The sequence below is a fragment of the Vipera ursinii genome (assembly GCF_947247035.1).
Source record: "Vipera ursinii genome assembly, chromosome: W".
NCBI classification, from domain to species: Eukaryota; Metazoa; Chordata; class Lepidosauria; order Squamata; family Viperidae; genus Vipera; species Vipera ursinii.
This window is the reverse complement of record NC_139522.1, coordinates 5714537-5740429: the sequence shown is the minus strand read 5'-3', so window position 1 is coordinate 5740429 and position 25893 is coordinate 5714537. Positions and strand designations below refer to the sequence as shown.

General features: G+C 42.8%; 1 protein-coding gene across 2 annotated transcripts in view; it reads right to left on the bottom strand.

Moving 5' to 3' along the window:
• LOC310648202 (septin-7-like) overlaps positions 1–25893 on the bottom strand; it is a 688898-nt gene that overhangs the window by 147928 nt on the left and 515077 nt on the right. The gene's annotated exons all lie outside the window — the stretch shown is intronic.

Sequence of the window (25893 nt, the reverse complement as noted above, 5' to 3'; positions counted from 1 at the left end):
CTCTGTGGCCCAGCACTCACCCTCCCCCCATAGGAGAAAGAGCCTGGAGGGAACGGAAGAGCTTGGAGCTAACGGGGAAATGTGCAAATGCACGGAGGAGAGAGCCTGCAGGGAACGGAAGAGAGAGCTTGGAGCAAATGGGGGGGGAATGTGCGAATGCACGGAGGAGAGAGCCTGCAGGGAACGGAAGAGAAAGCTTGGAGCGAATGGGGGGGGGGGAGAATGTGCGAATGCACGGAGGATAGAGCCTGGAGGGAACGGCAGAGAGAGAGCTTGGAACAAATGGGGGGGGGAAATGTGTGAATGCATGCAGGAGAGAGCCTGCAGGGAACGGAAGAGCTTGGAGCAAATGGGGGGGGGGAATGTGCGAATGCACGGAGGAGAGAGAGCCTGGAGGGAACGGAAGAGAGAGCTTGGAGCGAATGGGGGGGAGGGAAATGTGCGAATGTACGGAGGAGAAAGAGCCTGGAGGGAGCCACAGAGAGAGCTTGGAGCTGCGGGGGGGGGGGGGATGTACAGAGCAGAAAGTATTCATTCACACCTCCCACCCCTCCCCCCCTTTGTTCCCAGCTCTTTCTGATCCCTTCATTCACACTTCCTGGTCACAGAGGGGGAGGGAAGGAAGGAAGGGACAATGGGAGGGAGGAAGGAAGAAAGGAAGGGACAATGGGAGGAAGGAAGGAAGAGACAATGAGAAAGAAGGAAGGAGATGGGAATGAGAAAGTGTGGCAGGCAAGGAAGGAGGGGAGGGGGAAGGAAGGAAGGAGATGGGAATGAGAAGGAGAGAGGCACATGACCCCTGTGGATGCTGCAATGGTCATAAGTGAAAAATGGTCATAAGCCACTTTATTCAGTGCCTTTGTAACTTCAGTCACTGTTGTAAGTCCGGAACTACTGTACTTTATCACTTTTTTCCTTTTTTTGGGGGGTGGGTCTTCAAGTTTTTGACACCTTGCTAGGCAACTGGAAAAGCCCTGAGTTAGAGTACTCGTATTGCAGCTGCTTTCTTGCAGGTATGTGGAATGGCGTGGGACCCACAGGTTTTGCAAAGTTAACTGAGGAACTTGGTTACAACTTATTAGGAAAGATAAAATAGACAACCAAGAATGCTTTATTGACCATTCTTCGTCCAGATTTTATATCAGTTGCATCTGCTAGTACAAGCATTCTGCTTCATATTTCTGTTATTTTCAGCATCTGGTAAAATGAATGAGTACTTTTCCAACAACCTGTAAAATCCAAGACACTGTGCTTTCATTGTTTAATTCCCCACTCATACAGTAGTGGCCAAAATTGTGGAAACCTTTTGGGAAAAGTGTACAGTAGAAATACCACCTTTGGTTAAGTTTCCACCATTTTTTCCTTGTAATTTCTTTATAACTGTAGCCTTGTTCACTTAATAATACTATTTTACATCGCTTTCTGGGCAACCAGTCAACTCTTTGCACCATTACTTTAATTTTATTACATTTTACAAACTCAATGAAAGAACACAAAAAACACAACCAACTTGATAGTGATCACATAACACACTGACAAATGTCCTCCTCTCAGCTTCCATACATGACAATAATTTTTTTTTTAATTGAAAAGTTTTAAAATACAGTTTTCCTTTAGAAAACCCCCCTTCCCCCTCCCTCCTCCCCTCCCTACCTCCCCCCTATCTCCCCCCCTCCCCCTCTCCCTCCTCCCTCCCCTGCCTCCCCCCCCTACTTCCCCTCCTCCCCCCCCCGACTTCCCAGAGCAAAATACAAGGTATATATCTAAAAAGCAATCATAAACAATCATATACTAACAATTATAAACTCTAAAATCCATCACTCTCTAGCTTATATAGAGTAAACCAATCCTTAATAATACTAAATATGTATAAAGAACTAAAATAAAAGAAAACTAGCGTCATTCCCATCTATGTTCTTCCACAATTCACTATTTCCTAAACATATTCTCATTTACACATCACAAGCACCTATCCCTATTAACCTCTCTAACCAAAATAGGCTATAATAGATAGTTCTTACACAAATTAACCCGCATTAACCCACAAAACTTTCTTCCTCTTCCTCTGTAGTAAATTGTCCATTAATTCCAAATTGAAGATTCTGTTACCATACATATCATCCCAAAACTCTTAAAAACACAACTACCACTTGACTGTAAGTATATTGTGGAAGTTCCATAGATTTCTACTGGTCTTATTTTTTTATCTTTTTTGAGCGTTTTAAGGCAGCACGCGTCACCCTCTGTTCTCTAGGATCATCCAAAAGAGTTGCAGCTTGATCTCCTCCTGTACCATTCTCGTCTATCTGTCCATCTTCATCCTCTTGATGTTCTCCTTCTCCAGATCCCTCTGCAGCTTCCAAAAGTGTTGATGGGGTTGCTTTTAAGACATTGTTGTAAAAATCATGCGCTTGCTTCACAGTACCCAAACAGTACCTTTTGCCTTCATACATGAAGCTCAACCCAGCTGGGATCTCCCATCTGAACCTTATATCTCTTTGCTTGAGCTCTTGCACAAGAAATATAAAGTCCTTCCTTCTCTTTAAAATCTTTGGAGGAATTTCTTTTAGGGTGAGGTTCAAGGTGTTGGTTACGATCTTTAAGGCCCTACATGGCATGGGCCCGGGATACCTCAGGGACCACCTGCTGCCGGCATCGACTCCCCTCCGCCCTGTGCGTTCCCACAGAGAGGGCCTCCTCAGGGTGCCGCCAGTCAGGGAATGTCGACTGGTGGCCCCCAGGGGGAGGGCCTTCTCTGTGGGTGCTCCGGCATTATGGAATCAACTGCCGGTGGAGCTCCGGATGGCACCAGACCTCCGAACTTTCCGTCGGGGCCTGAAGACCCACCTGTTCGAATTAGCTGGTCTGGCCTGATGGGGAATTATGGGTTTTTAATTGTTTTTTAAATTTGTATTACTGTTTTTAATTGGGCATGGGTTTAATCCTTTTTTTAATTTTTGTATTGTCTTTCTTTTTATATATGCCCTGTGAACCGCCCTGAGTCCCTACCAAGGAGAAGGGCGGTATATAAATCAAATAAACTATAACTATAACTATAACTATAACCAAAACTTCTTGACCAGCAATCACAACTTTAGTATCATAGGCAACTTGTATAACTTCATCTCTAATTTCCCTTTTTACAAAATAAACCACCACATCTCTAGGCAACTTTCTCTGTTTAGCAATCCACGAGTTCACACGAAACACTTTGTCCATGCCTTGTTTTATTTCAGATGCTGGATGGTTCAATACTCCCTCAAAAGCCTCAGAAACCAGCTGCTTTAAATCTTCCTTAATATTCTCTTTTAGGCCTCTAATTCTAACAGCAAACTGCATCTGGTAAAATTGAGCCAGACTCAGTTCGCTATCCATTTTGTCTTTTAAATCTTCAATTTCCAATACTTTTGCTTCTAATATAGCATTCTTTTGAGTCAAATCTTCCACTTTGTCATCCAGCACCTCCACACATTTAGCTACTTTATGCACTGAGGACAAAATGTCTACCTTCATCTCTCTGAGTTTCTGTTCCATCCTTTCTTCCATTCTCTGCTCCAATTTCTCCAATTTCTCCTCCATCTGTACAAATTTAACACCCATTGACTCCAAAATTAACTGGGTATGTTTTTCAAGATCCTTCGATGTCAATACATCGGGAGAATGCAACGCCTGCAGTAATGATTGTTGTTGCACCGGAGAATTTCCAGCACTCCGAAAAGTTCTAGGGGGAGGTTTAGCCGCCATCTTTTACTTACAATTGTGACGCAATTTCACTTTAAGTTTTAAGCAAAGTCCATCAAGCTCGAGAGTAAAATAAAATAATCCTCTTCATCTCTTCATCTTTCCCTCTTGTACTGCTCTGCCTGCTCTTTTCCTTTCATAGTCTCTCCTTCAAGCAGGGATGGTCGCAGACGCCTGGCTCTGCTCCATGAAGTCCGGAGCAGAGACGCTAGCCAGCTGGGAGCAGCCCAGGCTACGGGGGAGTTCAATCCTTCAGCCGCCCAAGCTCCAAGCTCAGGCGGCCCCGGAGAACTCGACCCCTACCTGGGGGCTCACCCCCTCCTCTTCTCCCGAGGAGGGGGCTTCAAATTCGCCCGAACAGCTGATCGGCGCTGTTTCGGGCGAAAAATCACACAGCTGAGCCGCAGGCAGCCCGGGAAGGCTGTCTCCGGCGCCGCGGAGCCACCGGAAGTCCATACATGACAATAATTGAATCCTACTGTGATCTGATTGGCTTATTGCCAAAACAAGATGAGGAGCCTCCTGCCCACTGTCCCACCCGCCAGAGATCCCCTGGATCTCCCCCAACCCTGCCCGGCCCCCACAGGCATCCCTCCTCAGGAGCAACATCGAGGTGGCCACGCCCACCCATGCTGCCATGACTACCATAGCCACGCCCACTCAGTGGGCCACCCCACCTGGCACCTGGCGATGCATAAGTGGGTTTTGGGTTGCAGTTTGGGCACTCGGTCTCTAAAAGGTTCGCCACCACTGGACTAGACGTATATAGTGGTTGGATACAAAGTAGATGTCAACGCTGCCAACATTGGATGTTCTTGCTTTGACAACATATGAAGATGCAGCCTTTTTCTTTCCTATGTAATAATAATAATAATAATAATAATAATAATAATAATAATAATAATAATAAAGTTGGAAGGGACCTTGGAGGTCATCTAGTCTAACCCCCTGTTCAGGCAGGAAACCCTGTACCATTTCAGACAAATGGCTGTCCAGTCTCTTCTTAAAAACTTCCAGTGTTGGAGCATTCACAGCTTCTGGAGGCAGGTTGTTCCACTGATTAATTGTTCTAACTTCTCTCTTTGGTTAGTTTCCATCCATTGCTTCTTGTCTTGCCTTGAGGTGCGTTGGAGAATAGCTTGACTCCCTCTTCTTTGTGGTAGCCCCTGAGATATTGGAACACTGCTATCATGTCACCCCTTATCCTTCTCTTCATCTGTCAGAACCATGACACTCCCACAGAAAAAGTAAAAATACTAAGAACAATAAAGTACAAGTAACCTAAGATATTGTAGAGCTAGCAAATATGCAAAAAAGCTATCAAAGCAATCAAACAGCTGAAGCAACTATACTTATAAGATTATAATGTTGTGGAAAACTTCAACTTAGCGTAAGAAAATAAAATGGAGGGATGACTGAGGTATAAAATTATGCATTGTGTGGCGAAAATGCAGAGGGTTATATTTTTCTTCTCTCATAAAAACAGGACCCAGAATTATCCATTCAAACTTATAATAGAAAATTCAGCACCAATAATGGGGCACACTTTTTCATACAATAAAAATTAAATTACGACTTCCAGGTGGCAAGGCTCCATCGATGGCGGTCGTTTTGACCGTCAGCCCCGTTGTTTTCCGTTTGAATCGCGAAAACAGCGACAATCAGCTGTTTTGCGGTTCGGGAACCCCCCCTTGGGAGAAGGGAGGGTGAGCATTCAGGTAGGGGTAGAGCTCCCCTAGACCCCCAGAACTATTATTATGGGGGTTGAAGGGTGAGAGCTCCCTCGGAGCCTGAATCAGCTCTGGACTCGGGGACTCCTCTGTTCTAAGGTTTTGGAAAAGAGCAGGATGCTGCAACCATCCCTGCAATCAATATTGTAGTTTGGATTACTTGGATGCAGGCAGGAGAATACTGAAATAGCAAGTATATGATCTTTAACTGTGTATTTTAAAAGAAAGGAAGGAAGATGCCGCGGGAGTGAATTGCCAGAGAGAACGGTGAAGATCAAAAGGACAAGGGAAATAAAACAAAATAAAAGACTGAGTGGAAAGAAGAAATTGGGTTATAAAGTGACTTTGTGCAAAATATTTGAAATTGGTTTAAAAGTGACTTGAAGATTTGGATATTTGACTGGGAAGTAATAAAGTTGCAATTTGGGTGGAAAAGTGAAAGTGAGAATAATTGGGTGTTAAAATGGCTTCTAAACCACCCAGAGTTTCTACTTCGAGAAGTGCGGGCGCATCACCAACTCAACAATCTGTATTACAGACTTTGATGCCACCCCCCGCAGCACCTACACCTGCATTGACATTAAAAGATTTACAAGATGCTTTAAAAAGTCAATCTGAGCAACTATCTAAGCAAATGGCAGAGCTTATTGATGAGAAAAATAAGGAAATACGAGAGGACATTTTATTGGCATTTCAGGGGCTGGCAGCTTGTATCTTGCGTTTGGATGAACGTGTGGAAGAAGTAAATCAAAATAATTTGAGATTGGAGGCTAAAATGTCTGAAACAGAGAATAAAATGGATAAGATTGACGACAATGTGGTAATGATACAATACAGAGACATGGAGTTTGTCCTGAGGATAAGAGGTTTGAAAGAGGATTCAAAGGAAAATTTGAAGGCGATTTTAGCAGAAGCTTTGGAACCGATTTTGGGGTGACAAGCTGAAGATATTATGGTGGACATAGATAAAATATTTCGTGTCAACTCCTGGATTGCCAGGCAAAGAAAATTACCAAGAGATGTGGTAGTTTATTTCACAAAGAGATCAATTAGAAATGTGATTGTTCAAGCTTTTTACAATAACAGATTTAAAGTGGCTGGTCAAGAGGTTTTGATTTTGAAAGAAATTCCTCCAAGAATTTTAAGGAAAAGGAAAGAGTTTGCTTTTTTGGCAGATGAAATAACAACAACAACAACAACAACAACAACAATAATAATAATAGTAATAATAAAGTTGGAAGGGACCTTGGAGGTCATCTAATCCAACCTCCTGCTCAGGCAGGAAACCTTATACCATTACAGGCAAATGGCTGTCCAGTCTCTTCTTAAAAACCTCCAGTGTTGGAGCATTCACCACCTCTGGAGGCAGGTTGTTCCACTGGTTAATTGTTCTAACTGTCAGGAAGTTTCTCCTTAGTTCTAGGTTGCTTCTCTCCTAGACGAGTTTCCATCCATTGCTTCTTGTCCTGCTTTCAGGTGCTTTGGAGAATAGCTTGACTCCCTCTTCTTTGTGGTAGCCCCTGAGATATTGGAACACTGCTATCATGTCACCGCTCACCCTTCTCTTCATTAAACTACACATACCCAATTCCAGCAACCGTTCCCTATATGTTTTAGCCTCCAGCCCCCTAATCATCTTTGTTGCTCTTCTCTGTACTCTTTCTAGAGTCTCGACATCTTTTTTACATCGTGGTGACCAAAACTGGATGCAGTATTCCAGGTGTGGCCTTACCAAAGCATTGTAAAGTGGTATTAGTACTTCACTTGATCTTGATTCTATCCCTCTGTTAATGCAGCCTAGCACTGTGTTGGCTTTTTTGGCAGCTGCAGCACACTGCTGGCTCATATTGAAGTGATTGTCTACTAAGACTCCGAGATCCCTCTCACAGTTACTACTATTGAGCAAGGTACCACCTATACTATACCTATGCATTTGATTTTTCCTGCCTAAATGTAGAACCTTGCTTTTTTCACCATTGAATTTCATTTTGTTAGATAGTTTTGTTAGATAATTAAAGAAAAGGCAGCTCCAGTTTAGATGGGAGATACCAACTGGATTGGTGGTGAACTACGTAGGTACAAGAGATCATCTTAATACAATGTTGAAGGCCCGAGATTGTTATTGCAATGTACTGAAAGCACGTTCTCTGCCATCCCCGGAATTTAAAAGAAGGAAGGAAGAAGGAGCGAGACAGGCACAAATGGAAAATATACAGGGAGATGCAGAAATTATTTCACTGATTGCAAAAGAAGCTCAGCAAACTTTGGAAACTGCGCAGCCCCAGGGATTAGAAGAATCTAAGACTCAAAGAGTAACACGGGCTGCAGCTAGACGAAACCAACAAGAACAAGAACAACAGAAATCTACAACTACAACTCAAGAATTTACTTATAGTGAAGCAGTGGGAGGTGCGCGAGCAAAGAGGCAGGTGTGTGAGGATCTGCAAGAGGCGCTCCGAAAGCTTCATGTCGCAAAAGATGGCGACAAAGTTTCTAACTTGGAATGTTAATGGTTTGAATTCACCGCAAAAGAGAAAGAAAATATTTCAGTATTTGAAACAATTTAAAAATGATGTTATATGTTTGCAAGAGATGCATATTCGTGTATCTGATCAAAAATATTTGATAAATTCTAGATTGGGTACTCAGTTTCTTACATCTGCTTCAGAAAAGAAGAATGGAGTAGTTATCTATGTGAAGAAGGATTTTTCAGCTAATCTAATTGAAGCAGATAAACAAAGAAGATATATTATAATTGAACTTTTAATAGAAGGGCAGAAAATACTTTTAATTGGACTATATGCACCTAATCAACAGCAAGGAGAATTTTATAAATTTTTACATAAAATAATTCAATGGGATTATAAATCGTGCATTTTGATGGGAGACTTGAATGGAGTGCTGGATACGCAGAAAGATAAAAAGGACCTTTTAAAAGCACACCAAATCATGCCAGATTGCCTAAATCTTTTTTTGATATGAAAGATTATTTGGAATTGAGAGATGTCTGGAGAGAATGAAACGTGGATGAAAAGGATTTTACCTTTTTTTCTGATAGACATCAATCTTTTTCCAGGATTGATTTTATATTGACTACTAATGATTTTTTTTCCAGGGTTAAGAAGATTAAGATATGTCCAAGAACTTTATCAGACCATAGCCCAGTATGGATGGAATTGGACAAGGGAAAGGGAGATAGGAGGTCTTGGAGGTTAAATGAAAATTTGTTTAGATATGAAGAAAATGTGGAAGAATGTAAAAAATATATGAAAGAATTTTTTATAACAAATATGCATAAAAGTACTTCTATTGAAATGGTTTGGGATGCAAGTAAAGCTTATATGAGAGGAGTGTTAATATATTTGAATAATAAATATAGACGTAGATTGGAATATAAGCGTAAACAGTTAGAGGAGGAAATAAAGATGGAAGAGAAGGTTTTTATTTTGAACCCATCTAATAAGAGGGTGAAAGAAGCAATTAATCTGTTAAGAGGGCAGTTTAATATGTTGATGGCAGACCAAGTGGCAACTAATTTACGGTATGCTAAACATAATACTTTTTGGAATGCTAATAAGCCAGGTAGGTGGTTAGCTTATCTGTTAAGGAAAAAACAAAAGTCACGTAATATAGATAAGATAGAATATAAGGGAAAAGAGGTGTTTCAGCAAAGTTTTATTAAAAAGGCTTTTGTTGAATTTTATTCCAAATTATATGCTAGGGATGTAACTCAAGGTTTAGATATAGATAAATATTTACAAGGTGTGAATATCCCTGTACTTACACAAGAGCAAAGGGAAGGAATGAATCAACTGATAACTGTTGAAGAAATTATTTTAGCAATTAAACAATTAAAAGTGGGTAAGGCACCTGGAACAGATGGTCTGAAAGCCATTAATTATAAAAACTTACAAATAGAAATGGTGGAACCTTTAAAAGAATTATTTAGAACAATTCAGTCTGGAGGAGAAGTGCCTCCTTCATGGAAAACAGCTTTTATAACGTTAATTCCAAAGGAAGATCAAGATCTTACTCAAACTAAAAATTACAGACCAATATCGCTTTAAAATACTAATTATAAGATATTTGCTAAAATCTTAGCAAATAGATTAATGAAGGTTATGCAGCAAAAGATTCATAGTGATCAAACAGGATTTATAAGTGGAAGACAAATGAAAAATAATGTGACATATTGTAAATTTATTAGAATTTTTGGAAAAAAATAATCAAGTCCCCGCAGCGCTGATTTTTTTGGATGCTGAAAAGGCTTTTGATCAATTGAATTGGCAATTTTTATTTAAAGTATTGGAGAAGATGGAGTTTGGGGATAGGTTTTTACAACCTATTAGGGCAATATATCAGAAACAGCTCAAATAATAATTAATGGTAGTTTAACAGAAGCTTGTAAAATTGAAAAGGGTACAAGACAGGGATGTCCGTTGTCACCTTTGTTGTTTGTTTTAACATTGGAAATATTATTGATCAAGATACGTGATTCAAATAAGATAAAGGGAATTAAAGTAAAAGATCAAGATTATAGATTAAGGGTGTTTGCGGATGACTTGGTTATTACATTAACTCAACCGACTTTGTCGGTTGTAGATTTGATGGAGATAATTTTGCAATATGGAAAAGTTTCTGGATTTAAGATAAATAGGCAAAAAACTAAAATACTGTCTAAAAATATGACTACAGAACAAAAGGAAGTCCTAGGAAAATTAACAGGATTTGAAATTGTTAAAAAGATTAAATATTTAGGGGTATATATTTCAGTTTCAAATGTGAAATTATATAAAAATAATTATGAATTGTTATGGTTAAAAGTACAGAAAGAGTTAGATAGTTGGAGAAAATTACAATTGTCTTTATTGGGAAGAATTACAGCAGTGAAAATGAATGTCTTACCAAATTTTTTATTTTTGTTTCAAATGATACCTATACTTTAAAAAGATTCAAATTTGGAAGAATGGCAGAAAGGTATTAATAAATTTGTTTGGGCAGGGAAAAGGCCGAGAGTAAAACTTAAGATAATGCAAGATATACGTGAAAGAGGTGGTCTTAAAATGCCCAATTTTAAATTATATTACAAGGCTGCGGTTTTATCATCAATTAGTGATTGGTTCAATTTAACACAAGGAAGATTATTGAATATTGAGGGATGTGATTTATTATATGGTTGGCATGCATATTTGTTGTATGATAAGGTGGATAATATCTTTAAAACTCATATATTAAGATATGCTCTGTTGCGAGTTTGGAAAAAATACCGATACAAGTTAAATTATAAAATACCAATTTGGGCAATACCTAAACACGCAATAGAAAATATAAGTGTGGTATTTAAACATGATGTGACTACATATAAAGAAATTCTTAGAATGGAAAGGAATGTATGGCAATTAAAGTCGTTTAATATTTTAAAAGAAGAAAAAATAGTTCAGACTTGGTTTCAGTATGGGCAGTTACAAGCTAGATGGAAAGAAGACCAGAAAATTGGCATTTTGACAACTGATGAAAATTTGGTAAAACAAATCAGAGATCAAAGTCAAGCACATATAAGAAGGATATATAATGCATTGATAGAAATAGATTCAGAAACGGAACTTGTTAAAGATTGTATGATAAAAAAGGGTCCAGAATTTTCAGGAGCCAATAACGATGGATATTTGGGGAAAAATTTGGGTCAGAAATGTAAAATTCACACAGGAACAAAATTTAAGAGAGAATTTTTATAAAATGTTTTATAGATGGCATTTAGATCCTAAAAAATTAGCATGTATGTATTCAAATTATCACCCTAAATGTTGAAGATGTGGTTGTGATGATGCAACATATTGTCATATATGGTGGACTTGCAAAAAGATTAAAGCCTTTTGGATTAAAATTTGGTGGAATATGCAGAAAATATTTAAGAAAAAGATAAGGTTTTCTCCACAGTTATTTCTGTTGGGTATTATTACAGATTATACTGTTATAGAAACCAAATTGATGTTGAATTTAATAACAGCAGCAAGACTTTTGGTATCTCAATATTGGAAGAAGGAGGACCTGCCTACGATAGAAGAGTGGACTTTAAAAGTTTCAAACCTGGCAGAAATGGCAAAAATCTCAGCATATTTGAAAGAACAATCGCAACAGAGAGATATTTTGGAATGGAGAAGATGGATCGATTATATTCAGAATAAATATGGGACTAAAAAGTTTCATTTAGCATATGAATAAGTATTAGTATTATAAGATGTATTATTACTTAGTTGTTATTATTTAGTTATTTAGTTATGTTTAAGGGGAGTTAAAGTGCGATAGAATTTAAAGTGATTTTTTTAGTTAGTTAGCATATTTTAGCTTAAGTTTGTAAAAGTTAACACCCTGTATTCAGCTCTGAAAAGTTGGGGGGGGAGGGGGAGGGAGGAGAAGTGGGGGGGGAAGGGGAGGGAGGGAGTTTATTTTTTTTAATGTATTTTAAAACTTTTCAATAAAAAATTAAATTACTACATTTAATGGTCACTGTAAATTTTAAACATTGTAAAACAGTTTAGTCCATTTTTTGAATAGACTAGCCATTGATTTCTAGCAATGACAGCTGTACATTAATCAATCCAGTATCAGAAGCAGTACTTTCACAGAAATACTTAACTCTATTATTATGAACCCCATTCATGGATTACTGCCTTGTCGTGGCGAAGGGGCTTGCGTAATTCAATGAAGCTATGAGCTATGCTGTGCAGGGCCACCCAAGACGGAAAGGTTATAGCAGAGAGTTCTGACAAAACGTGATCCACTGGAGAAGGAAATGGCAACCCACTCAAGTATCTTTGCCATGAAAACCCTATGGACAGTACCAAAAGGCAAAACAATATGACGCTGGAAGATGAGCCCCTCAGGTCGGAAGGCGTCCAATATGCTACTAGGGAAGAGCAGAGGGCTAGTACTAGTAGCGCCAGAAAGAATGAAGCAACTGGGCCAAAGCCGAAAGGACGCTCAGCTGTGGATGTGTCTGGTGGTGAAAGGAAAGTACAATGCTGTAAAGATTTTTTCTCCATAGGAACCTGGAATGTAAGATCCATGAATCAAGGAAAGCTGGACGTGGTCAAACAAGAGATGACAAGACTGAACGTCGACATCTTAGGTATCAGCGAATTAAAATGGACAGGAATGGGTGAATTTAATTCAGATGACCATCAGGTATACTACTGCGGGCAAGAATCCCTCAGAAGAAATGGAGTAGCCTTCATAGTCAATAAAAGAGTAGGAAAAACAATACTGGGATACAATCCTCAAAATGACAGAATGATCTCAGTTCGAATCCAAGGCAAACCATTCAATATCACAGTAGTCCAAGTCTATGCCACAACCACCGGTGCTGAAGAGGATGAAATTGACCGGTTCTATGAAGCCCTACAGGACCTTATAGAACTAACACCAAAAAATGATGTCCTTATCATCATGGGGGATTGGAATGCTAAAGTAGGAAGCCAAAAGATAACCGGAATAACAGGCAGGTTTGGCCTTGGAGTACAAAATGAAGCAGGGCACAGGCTGATAGAATTTTGTCAAGAGAATATGATGGTCATAGCAATCACTCTTTTCCAACAACCCAAGAGACGGCTCTACACATGGACATCACCAGACAGTCAACACAGAAATCAGATTGACTATGTGCTCTGCAGCCAAAGATGGAGAAGCTCTATACCAGGGGTGTCAAACTCAATTTCATTGAGGGCCGCATCAGCATTGCGGTTGCCCTCAGGGGGCCGGGTGGGTATGGCCAGGGTGGGCGTGGCCTACTGGGTGGGCATGGCTAAAGTGCGTATGGCCTACTGGGTGGGCGTGGCCAGCTCTACATCATTCGTATCGAGGGTGCCTATGGGGGCCTGGGCAGGAGTGGGACAGATCTGAGGGTCTCTGGCAGAAGGAGGATCTCTGGGCCAGGGCCAAGGCAGTGGGGGCCGTTCCCTCACTGTTTCCAGGATGGCTTCGCGGGCCACATGAAACCACTTTGCGGGCCAGATCTGGCCCCCGGGCCTTGTGTTTGACATGTCTGCTCTATACAGTCAGTAAAAGCAAGACCAGGAGCTGACTGTGGCTCAGACCATGAGCTTCTCCTTGCAAAGTTTAGGATTAAACTGAAGAAAGTAGGGAAAAGCACTAGGCCACTCAGGTATGAAATAAATCATATCCCTGTTGAATATGCAGTAGAAGTGACAAATAGATTTAAGGAATTAGATCTGATAGAGAGAGTGCCTGAAGAACTATGGACAGAGGTTCGCAACATTGTACAAGAGGTAGCAACTAAAACCATCCCAAAGAAAAACAAATGCAAGAAAGCAAAATGGCTGTCTGAGGAAGCTTTGAAAATAGCTGAAAAAAGGAGGGAAGCAAAAGGCAAGGGAGAAAAAGAAAAATATGCCCAATTGAATGCAGAATTCCAGAGAATAGCTAGAAGAGATAAGAATGCCTTCTTAAATGAACAGTGCAAACAAATAGAAGAAAACAATAGAATAGGGAGGACCAGAGATCTTTTCAAGAAATTGGAGAGATGAAGGGAACGTTTAATGCAAAGATGGGCATGATAAAGTACCAAAATGGCAGGGACCTAACAGAGGCAGAAGAGATTAAGAAGAGATGGCAAAATTACACAGAAGAACTATACAAGAATGAGCTTAAACTCCCTGATAATCACAATGAGGTGGTCACTGACCTCGAGCCAGAAATCCTAGAATGTGAAGTGAAGTGGGCCTTAGAAAAACTGAGCAACAACAAAGCTAGTGGAAGTGACAGTATTCCAGCTGAGCTATTCAAAATCTTAAAAGACGATGCAGTAAAAGTGCTACACTCAATTTGCCAGCAAATTTGGAAAACTCAACAGTGGCCACAGGATTGGAAAAGATCAGTTTACATTCCAATTCCAAAGAAAAGCAGTGCCAAAGAATGTTCAAACTATCGCACCATTGCACTCATTTCACATGCTAGTAAAGTTATGCTTAAAATCCTACAAGCTAGACTCCAGCAGTATGTGGACCGAGAACTACCAGAAGTGCAGGCAGGATTTTGAAAAGGCAGAGGAACTAGAGATCAAATTGCCAACATACGCTGGATCATGGAGAAAGCTAGAGAGTTCCAGAAAAACATCTACTTCTGCTTCATTGACTATGCTAAAGCCTTTGATTGTGTGAATCATAACAAACTGTGGCAAGTTCTTAAAGAGATGGGCGTACCAGACCATCTTATTTGTCTCTTGAGAAACCTATATGTGGGCCAAGAAGCAACAGTGAGAACTGGACACGGAACCACTGATTGGTTCAAAATTGGGAAAGGAGTCCGGCAAAGCTGTATACTGTCACCCTGCCTATTTAACTTATATGCAGAGCACATCATGAGAAAGGCAGGGTTAGAGGAATCAAAAGTTGGAATTAAGATTGCCAGAAGAAATATCAACAACCTAAGATATGCAGATGATACCACTCTAATGGCAGAAAGTGAAGAAGAACTAAAGAGCCTCGTGTTGCGGGTGAAGAAGGAGAGTGCAAAACTTGGGTTGAAACTTAACATTAAGAAAACCAAGATCATGGCATCCGGCCCTCTCAATTCCTGGAAAATAGATGGGGAAGAAATGGAGGTAGTGACAGATTTTATTTTCCTGGGCTCCAAGATCACTGCAGATGGGGACTGTAGCCAAGAAATTAAAAGACGCTTGCTCCTGGGGAGGAAAGCCATGGCAAATCTAGACAGCACACTAAAAAGCAGAGACATCACCCTGTCAACAAAAGTGCGTATAGTCAAGGCTATGGTCTTCCCAGTTGCAATGTATGGCAGTGAAAGCTGGACCATAAGAAAGGCCGAGCGCCAAAGAATTGAGGCCTTTGAACTATGGTGCTGGAGAAGACTCCTGCGAGTCCCTTGGACTGCAAGGCGATCAAACCGGTCAGTCCTAGAGGAGATCAACCCTGACTGCTCTTTAGAAGGCCAGATCCTGAAGCTAAAACTCAAATACTTTGGCCACCTAATGAGAAGGAAGGACTCACTGGAGAAGAGCCTAATGCTGGGAAAGATTGAGAGCAAGAGAAGAAGGGGACGACAGAGAATGAGGTGGCTGGATGTAGTCACTGAAGCAGTAGGCGTGAGCTTAAATGGACTCCAGAAGATGGTAGAGGACAGGAAGGCCTGGAGGAACGTTGTCCATAGGGCCGCGATGGGTCGGACACGACTTCGCAGCTAACAACAACAACATTATTATGAACACAGAATCTAGCTAGTCCGTTAGTTTGATCCAATACCAGCAGGGTTGGGACCATGATAATATCAGGAGGGAGGATGTTCTAGAAGGCAGGCAGTACACCAAAAAAGGCATGCCTTCTGCTCCCAACCAGCCAACATTCCCTGGCTGAAGGGACCCAGATCATGCCATCCTGCTGGAATGGATTGAATGGGTACAAATGACTGAAAGAAGACTCAGTCCCAAGCCATGAAGGGCTTTAAAGGTGACAATCAGCACCTTGAATTACACCTATAAACACACTGACAACCAATGCAGCTCCCGAAGCAATGGTGTTACGTGTCGAATACCTAACATCCTTTACTACCCATGCAGCTGCATTCTATACCAGTTGAAGCTTTTGAATACTCTTCAAGGACAGTCTCATGTAGAGCATATTGCAGTATTCCAGATGAGAAGTCACAAGGGCATGAGTGACTGTAAGCAAAGCCTCCTGATCCAGGAACAGGTGCAACTGGCCACCACCCTAAGGTAGGCAAAGTGCCACCCCATCCAGGATGGAAAAACCTTGTTACCAGGAGGACCAAGTATCCAAAGCCACTCTGTCTTGCATGGGTTGATTCAAAGCTCATTGCACCCCATCCAGACTCTTACAGCAGAGTTCCCCAACCTTTCTAGGTTGGTGGCCTGGAGGGGGGGAGCGGGGAAAGAAGGGATGGTTTTGTGGGGTGGTGGTGAATGCATGTGCATGTGTGTGCTCACTTGCTCATGCAAGTGGGGCCGTGAAACCCGTGACACTTGTGAGAGTGGGGCTTGCGTGTGCGTGCACCAGTCAGCCACTCATATGGCCCGGTGGCCAATAGGCTGTGGCCCAGTAGTGGGCCACGGCCCACAGGTTGGGGACCCCTGCCTTACAGCCTCCAGGCACTGAGATAGGACATCTACAGTGCATCGCTCAGGCAGCCCGGGGTGGAGATATAAAGCCCCAAACTGTCAGATCACCTCATCCAGCAGCCTCATGTAGATGTTAATAGGAGAGAAGAGAGAATTGAGCCCTGGGGCACCCCACAAAGTAAACAATGTGGACTGGATCTCTCTTCCCCCCACCCCATCAACTTCAACTGAAACTGATCCTGGAGGAAGGAGGAGAACCAGCACAACACACTGCCACCTAACCCTCAACACCTGAAGCCGATGCAGGAGGATACCATGACTGATGGTATCAGAGGCCACTGTGATGGAATTTAGTCTGGATTTCCAGAAGGAAGGGAGTGCATTCCAGTGGAGTAAGAGGGAGCTCAGTTCAGGTAGTTTGTGTGAGAGAAGAGGGTGAAGACAGCCCCTCCCTAATAGTTCTCAGAGTATATGCTTGTTATAGATAGTAGGGTGTTTCAGTTTGGCAAGATTTTGTCTATACACCCAGAACAATAAAGAAATCATCCTCAAAGAATTGTCATGTCTCTTTTTTTGATTTTGGAGCCTGACATCCAGCGAGAGGTCAAGAAAAGCAAGGATGGTTACACTGCACTCATCCCGCTCCCACCAGAGGTCATCTAATAGCACAATCATTGCCTTTTCAGTCCCATAACTAGGCCTGAACCCTGACTGAAAAGGGTCCAGATAATCTACTTTATCCAGGATCCACTGCAACTGCCATGTGACCACCTTCTCCACAACTGTCCCCAGAAAGGGAAGGTTGGAGACTGGACAAAAGCTGGCTAGACTGGTTGGGACACGTGATGGCTCCTTCAGGAGACAGCACACCACTGCCTCCTTAAGAGCCAACGGAACCACCTTCTCCCTCAAGGAGTTATTAAATACCACCCACACACAATCATATGTCCCCTCTCTGGCAGCCTTAATCAGCCAGGAGGGGCACAGTTCTAACACAGAGGCGACCAAACTAGTAGCCGCAAGAGCCTTGTCCACTTCCTCAGGTGCAATAGGATCAAACTACCCTCTCCCCAAATAACCTTGGAAGACTTCACCCCCATAGCCTCTACTGGTACTGCCATAAACCTGGAGTCTAATGTAGAGTGAATGCAAGCAACTTTATTTGCTAAGTACGCAGCATATTCCTCATAGTGACTATGCAGGTAAGACCCAATATTGCTACCCTTGAGGAGGGACTGGGTCACCCAAAATCTGTGGATGTAATAAGGGCAGAGAAATAATTACATTTTGTCACCCTTACGGTCATAAGATAACCTCTAACAGCAGCTGTAGCTTGTGTTTGATTGTCTTCACTGTGTGTTGTTAGCTAGTGGCGCTCTAGGCATTTCTTAGTCCTTTTTAGCTCCTTCAACTCCTCTGTATAGCATGGAGAGTGCCAGGAACTATAGGAATGGAGAGGCAATTCAGATGCAAGGACTGTGTAGCAGACATCCTGAAACAACCCCAGGCTCCCTGTGACATGCAACTGGGTCCATTAGTCACCTGGGGCAGGCTGCTCTAATAAGGCTCACTCTCCCTGCAAAGGGGGTTGGCACCAGAGAATTGGAGGTTCACCAGGGAGTGGTCTGACCATGACAGGGGAGAAACCAGAATCTCCTCCAATTTTAGAGCACCCTGTTATTACTCTGACAGGAAAAAAAGGTCAGGTGTATATCCACTATTGTGTTGGGCTCTGGATGACTTGGGACAGGCCCATGGCTGTCATGGTGGCCCTGAACTCACAAGCTACCTCAGACCACATGCCCAGGGACAGCAAGTTGAAGTCCCCCAAAACCATAAGCCTGGGGAACTCCAACACCAACCAGCACGGAGTTGAGCTCAGGCAGGGAACTTGTTAAGTAACAGGGAAGCTGATACAATAGCAACAATCACAACTGATCCCTGTTAGTGCTCAACTTAATAAATAGGGTTTTGCACCCGGCAATCTGAGAAGTAGGGCCCCTGAATGCTTCCCAAGTATCTTGGATGACCACTGCCACCTAACTACCTCTACTCTGGGGTCTCGGCTGGTGTGAGACCCAGAATCTCACTGGGCATATCTCAGAGAGATGGACCATCCCTTTTTTGTCCCAGCCACATTTCAGTGATGCATGGCAGGTCAGCCTTTTCATCAACAATCAACTCGTGAATAATCATGGCCTTATTACAAATTGACCTGGCATTCAACAGCAGCAGCCAACAACCAAGGGCCTTGAATGTCTGCCGTCCAGGACCCAGAAATGAGTTTGGAGTCTACAGTAGAATGTGGCATAGGAACAATATACCTGTGGCCCATTTCCCATGAACATCTTGTTCAGCATGTTCCATTATATCTCTCCCTGTCATCACTGGAATGTTACAACCTGTCCTCACCCTTTCGGAGCCCTCTCACTTCCCCTGTACATAAAGATCCATGTCCAAGCCCACACATCCCACCTCACAAACACAACTTTAATCTTCCAATAAAGTCTCCCCAATACCCAAGGTGCTTCTGTAGTATATGGCACTCAGCACCTCCAGTTAATTAGGCATCACCTCACCCATCTACCAACTATACAATGCAGTCAGTCCCCTCTCACCAGTGCTGTAGCCCCAATTACACAACCTGATGTCTTAAAAAAAAGCCCTTCCTGGCTCTCGCCCACAGAAAAGGTAAGTAGAGTCACAACCACCACCAAAACCTTCTAACGTGACAACTATTCCCGTTCCAATTTAAATCCATCCACTCGAGTCCTTCTGGGTCATGACAGCAATAGCAATAGCACTTAAAACTTATATACAGCTTCACAGTGCTTTGCAGCCCTCTCTAAGCAGTTTACAGAGTCAGAATATTGGCCCCAGCAATCGGCCATTTTACCAACCTCGGGAGGATGGAAGACTGAGTCATCCTTGAGCCAGTCAGGACTGAAGGAATCAAACTCCTGGCAGTGTGAGCAGTTACCCTGCAATACTGCATTCTAACCACTGTGCCACCACGGTTCCTGCAATGACGACTGCTAATTAAACAGTTCACACAGATGGCTGTTCCCAATGCCTTCCAGATCTCACCCAGGGGAAAGACAAAATGGCTACCCATCTCTGTGGGGGAAGGAGCTACAGCCACAGGGCCCTGGCAGCCACAGCCAACCTGGTCCAGTCTGCCTCCACCACAGCAAAATCCCTCACCTCTACACAACCAGGCAGCCCTCATCTGCACTCCAGCAACATCGTCCTCCTTGCCCTGCAGCATACTCCTGTCTTCAAGCCGACAGGGGCTTTCCCCAGCACCGGCTTCCTTCCCACTGCTATGCCACTGATTGTTTAAAAATGCACTGAGCACTTCCAGTGTGAAACAGTTGATCCATGCAGCCCCTAGCCCCACGATCCAAGTGTCGCCGGTTCCAATTTCCCATGACCAGTTCTCCAGCCCGCAATTCAGGTAAGGGAATGGGCCTTGGGTCTTACACACAATCTTGTCAAGAAGTGGAGCAATCAGCTGATGGAGCCAGTGGAGTGGGCCTATGGTGGTGAACCAGGAGCACTTGGGGCCAGAAGCCAGCTGATGAGTGGGCCCCAGTTGGTGGGCACAGCCTCTCCAGCTCCAGTAGAGAACTGGGCAGCCGAAGGTCCCCTATACAGTGGACTGGACAGGGAACTCAATGCCCTATGCCAGAGTTCCCCAATCTTTCAGGGTTGGCAGTCTGGAGCACGGGGAGGGGGGAAAGAAGGGATGGTTTTTGGGGGGAGGTGAATGCATGTGCATGCAAATGTGTGTGCACAAATATCCGTTGCTCACACGAGTGGGTCCATGAGCGCTCACGCATGTGGGGCCATGAACGCCCACGATGTGGCCCAGTGGCCAATAGGCTACCGCCCGGTAGTGGCCCATGGTCCACAGGTTGGGGACCCCTGCCCTATGCAGAAGCCAAGCTGTTGGGGGGGAGTCTTCTAGTATGTTAGTTTGGTCTTCCTTTCCCAGAGTAAGAGATAGGGAGGAAGCCCAAAGGTGGATGTTTTTCTGTGAGTGGAGTGGTTGGTTGTATGAGTGGATACTCTTCCTGAGTGAGGGTAGGGAAAAGAAGGGTTGGGTGCTCATTACTGGCCAGTGAGAGAGGGCAGGGAGGGTGATACGGATGGGTGAGGTATTAATGGTTAGGGTCCCAATTGTGCTGAGAGTGAGACCTGAAGTGATATGGGACCCGTCACAACCCCCAGATTGATTGTGAGGAACTGGGTTTGTGTGTTTGGATGGAAGGATCCCCAGGCAGAGATACCGGGAGGCCAGGATTAGGGGATAATGCAGTCTCTGGGAAGCTTGGGGTGGGTTGTAACATTCAAGTGGTAACAGGCAGGGGACATTTTGACAGGAGTCAGAGGGTGGGCCACTTTCAGGGAAGATGCCTCAATGCTTAATACTGGTGGTGTGTTCTGGCTCTCTGTACTCAAGCCCAGGTTCTGGTCAGCAGACCAACAGGACCTGGTGTTTTCAACTGCTGCTGCTTAATGTGAGATCAGTAAATAATAAGGCTTCTCCTACTGGAGATCTTATTATTGAGGAACAGGCTGATCTGGCATGTATCAGTGAGACCTGGCTGGGTCCAGAAAGGGGTGAGGATTGCCCTTTCTGCCTAGCCAGGTTTAGGATTTGGCACTAGCCGACACCCCAGGGCAGGGCAGGAGGGGTAGCAGTTGTCATCCACAAATCTCTGGTAGCCATCAGGGGCACTGCTTTACAAGTTGCCAGTTGTGAGACCCTTTTCCTGAAGTTAGGCACAATGAAGCAGTTGGGATTGTTGCTATTGTACAAGCCTCCCTGCTGCACAGCAACCTCCCTGCCCCAGCTGTTGGAAGCCATCTCAGGGTTGGCTGTGGAGTTCCCCAGACTGATGGTCCTGGGGGACTTCGACCTACTATCCCTTCTGGCAAGCCTCCAAAGTAGCCTGGGAATTTATGGCCTCCATGACCACTTGGGACAGTGGCCACACACCAGACATTGTTTTCTTGTCAGAGCAGTGACAATGTGGCCTGAGAGAACTTCTATTGATCCCTGTGTCATAGTCAGATCACACCCTGGTGACCTTGAGGTTCTCTTACACTATATCCTCCAAATGGAGGCTGGACCCATTCAACCAGGTCCAGTTCTGAAAGGTGTGAAAACATGGCTCTGCAGTCTTGCTTGAGGAGTACAGAGGAGCAGGCAACCATGGGGCTGGTTAGTGCTCTGAAAGTCCTCCTTTCACTTTTTAATTTTTAACACTGTTTGTAATTAACTTTGCCTCTTTTTCAATTTTAACTTTTATATACTGTGTCTATGTTTTGATATTTTATTATACATCACCCACAGTCTCTCTGTGAGGGGGATGGGTGGTTCCAAAATGTGGTTGATAAATACATAAAAAATACTGTGTTACAAAACACAGCAACCAGGAATGAAATCTACTTTGTTTCCCCCTTCTAAGAGGGTTGAATTAAACGTTATGCCTCCAATGTTATGTCACTAATGGATGGCAGTACTGAGGTGCTAGAAGCTCTGATATGTTCTTTCACTTCAGTTGCTGTGACAGAAGGTTGTGTTGCTACAGGTGAAACTCAAAAAATTAGAATATCGTGCAAAAGTTCATTTATTTCAGTAATGCAACTTAAAAGGGGAAACTAATACAGTATATGAGATAGACTCATTACATGCAAAGTAAGATAGTTCAAGCCGTGATTTGTCATAATTGTGATGATTATGGCGTACAGCTGTATCAAAGCACATTAATAGAAAGTTATGTGGAAGGGAAAAGTGTGGAAGAAAAAGGTGCACAAGCAGCAGGGATGACCGCAGCCTGGAGAGGATTGTCAGGAAAAGGACATTCAAAAGTGTTGGGGACTTTCACAAGGAGTGGACTGAGGCTGGAGTCAGTGCATCAAGAGCCACCACACACAGATGGATTTTGGACATGGGCTTCAAATGTCGTATTCCTCTTGTCAAGCCGCTCCTGAACAACAAACGTCAGAAGCGTCTTACCTGGGCTAAAGAAAAACAGACCTGGTCTGTTGCTCAGTGGTCCAATGTCCTCTTTTCTGATGAGAGCAACTTTTGCATCTCATTTGGAAACCAAGGACCCAGAGTCTGGAGGAAGAATGGAGAGGCACACACTGCAAGATGCTTGAAGTCCAGTGTGAAGTTTCCACAGTCTGTGTTGATTTGGGGAGCCATGTCATCTGCTGGTGTTGGTCCACTGTGCTTCATTAAGTCCAGGGTCAACGCAGCCGTCTACCAGGAGATTTTGGAGCACTTCATGCTTCCTTCCGCAGACGAGCTTTATGGGGACGCTGACTTCATTTTCCAGCAGGACTTGGCACCTGCTCACACTGCCAAAAGCACCAAAAGCTGGTTCAATGACCATGGGATTACTGTGCTTGATTGGCCAGCAAACCCGCCTGACCTGAACCCCAGAGAATCTATGGGGCATTGCCAAGAGAAAGATGAGAGACATGAGACCGAACAATGCAGAAGAGCTGAAGGCCGCTATTGAAGCATCCTGGTCTTCCATAACACCTCAGCAGTGCCACAGGCTGATAGCTTCCATGCCACGCCACATTGAGGCAGTAATTGCTGCAAAAGGGGCCCAAACCAAGTACTGAGTACATATGCATGCTTATACTTTTCAGAGGTCCGATATTGTTCTATGTACACTCGTTTTATTGATTGCATGTAATCAATAAAACTGCCCTGCGCACAGTCACTCATGCGCTCGTGACCTCCCGATTGGACTACTGCAACGCTCTCTACATGGGGCTGCCCTTGAGGACCACTCGGACGCTTCAACTGGTGCAGAATGCAGCCGCGCGGGTTGTGATGGCAGTTTCCCGATACTCCCATGTAACACCTCTACTCCGCGAGCTGCATTGGCTTCCGGTTGCCCTCAGGGTGAGATTCAAGGTGCTGGTGATGACCTATAAAGCCCTAAATGGCTTGGGTCCGGGTCCTTGGTGGAGCAGTGGGCTAATGCCTCCTTAAGTAACACCAGCTGCCTGCAATTAGTGCAGGTTCGCATCCCACCAGGCTCAAGGTTGACTCAGCCTTCCATCCTTCCGAGATAGGTAAAATGAGGACCCAGATTGTTGGGGGCAATTAAGCTGACTTTGTAATAATGCCGCTTGGGGGTGTGTGTGAAAGCCCTAATAAGCAGGCATATACATAGAATGAAGGCTACTGCTAAGCTTGTAAGCCGCCCTGAGTCTTCGGAGAAGGGCGGGATATAAATGGAATTAAAATAAATAAAAATTTAAAAATATTTGAGGGAACACCTGCTGCCGGCATCAAGCTCCCTTTGTCCTGTGCGCTCCCACAGGGAGGGTCTCCTCAGGGTACCGCCGGTAAAAGATTGCCAGCGGACAATACCCAGGGTGAGGGCCTTCTCTGTGGGTGCACCGGCCCTTTGGAACTAGCTGCCTGCAGAGCTTAGGACTGCCCCTGACATTTCGCTCATTCCGCCGGGACCTGAAGACCTGGCTCTTCGAGCTTTCTGGCCTAGACTGAGAGTATTAACTGGGGTTTTAATTGTATTTTTAATTGTAATTGGGTTATATGTCAAGGTTAGTGTAATTATTTTAATTGTTTTTAATTTTTGTAACTTGTTGCATTGTTTTAAAAAACCTTGTGAACCGCCCTGAGTCCTACGGGAGAAGGGCGGTATATAAGTTTAATAAAATAAATAAATAAATAAATAAATAAATATTCTAATTTTCTGAGATTGTGGATTTGGAGTTTTCATGAGCTGTACGCCATAATCATCACAATTATGACAAATCACGGCTTGAACTATCTTGCTTTCCATGTAATGAGTCTATCTCATATATTAGTTTCCCCTTTTAAGTTGCATTACTGAAATAAATGAACTTTTGCACGATATTCTAATTTTTCAAGTTTCTCCTGTATTCACAACAATCATAGCAGAGCGACTAAAAAGGTTCCTAAATGATTTTATACATGTGGATCAGAACGGTTTCCTTGCTAAAAGGCAAACTAAGCCCAACATTAGGGTAATATTGGACACGTTAGAATATTACGTTGTTATTTTTAGATGCCCAGAAGGCCTTTGATAATGTTAAATGGTTGTTTTTACATCAACAACTTAGATATATGGCTATGGGTGAAAAATTTATAAATATAATAAGGGCAATTTATACTAATCAGGAAGCAAAAGTAATTATAAACGGGGAAGCATCTAGGAAATTTCAAATACAAAAGGGAACATGGCAAGGCTGTCCCTTATCTCCATTACTGTTTATATTGACATTAGAAGTCCTAACGAGGATAATTAGAAATGAACCGCAGATAAAAGGATTAGATATTAAAAAGGAAACTTTCAAACTTCAAGCATTTGCGGATGATTTGGTCTTTATCATGGAGGACTGACAACATTCGGGACCGGAATTGTTGGAAGAATTAGTTAAATATGGTGAAGTTGCTGGGCTGAAAATAAATAGGTGTAAAACCAAGATGATTGTTAAAAATATGACTAATAAACAGAAAGATAATTTGGCTAGAACTATGGATATAGAAATAGTTAAGAAAATAAAATATTTAGGAATCACTATCACGGCTAGATGCACTTCACTTAAAGAAGATAAATACGATAAAATAGTGAAACAATTAAAAGGTGATTTGGAAAGATGGGGAAACTTGAGTCTTTCACTACTGGGTAGAATTGCGGTGATTAAAATGAACGTCTTGCCTAAAATCTTGTTCCTGTTTCAAAACATTCCAATACAACTTGATTCAAAAATTTTTCAAAATCTGAATAAACTGTCATTAAATTTTATTTGGCAAGGGAAAAAACCAAGAATTAAAATGAAATATTTGCAGGATGCAAAGGAAAACAGGGGATTTGGATTGCCAGTCTAGGAAATATATTATTATGCCGCAGCGTTAAATTGGATTAGAGAATGGATAATTCTGAAGAACATAAGATTACTAACTTTAGAAGGCCATGATTTACAATTTGGTTGGCATGCTTTTCTATGGACTGAGAAACAAGGATTATTTCTACATTTTCAAAAACATTGGATTAGACAAGCGTTATTCAATATTTGGATCAAAATTAGAAACCAAAACTATACCAAAGTACCAGTCTGGCTGTCCACCCTTGAAGCGATTGTTTATCCAAATCTGTTTAATTTGGGTAATAACATTACATACAAAGATATTATGGATAATGAGGGGGAATTGAAATCTAGAAGCGAATTAATTTATTGAGATTTTATTGAGATTTTTAATTTAATTTATTGAGATTTTTATACCGC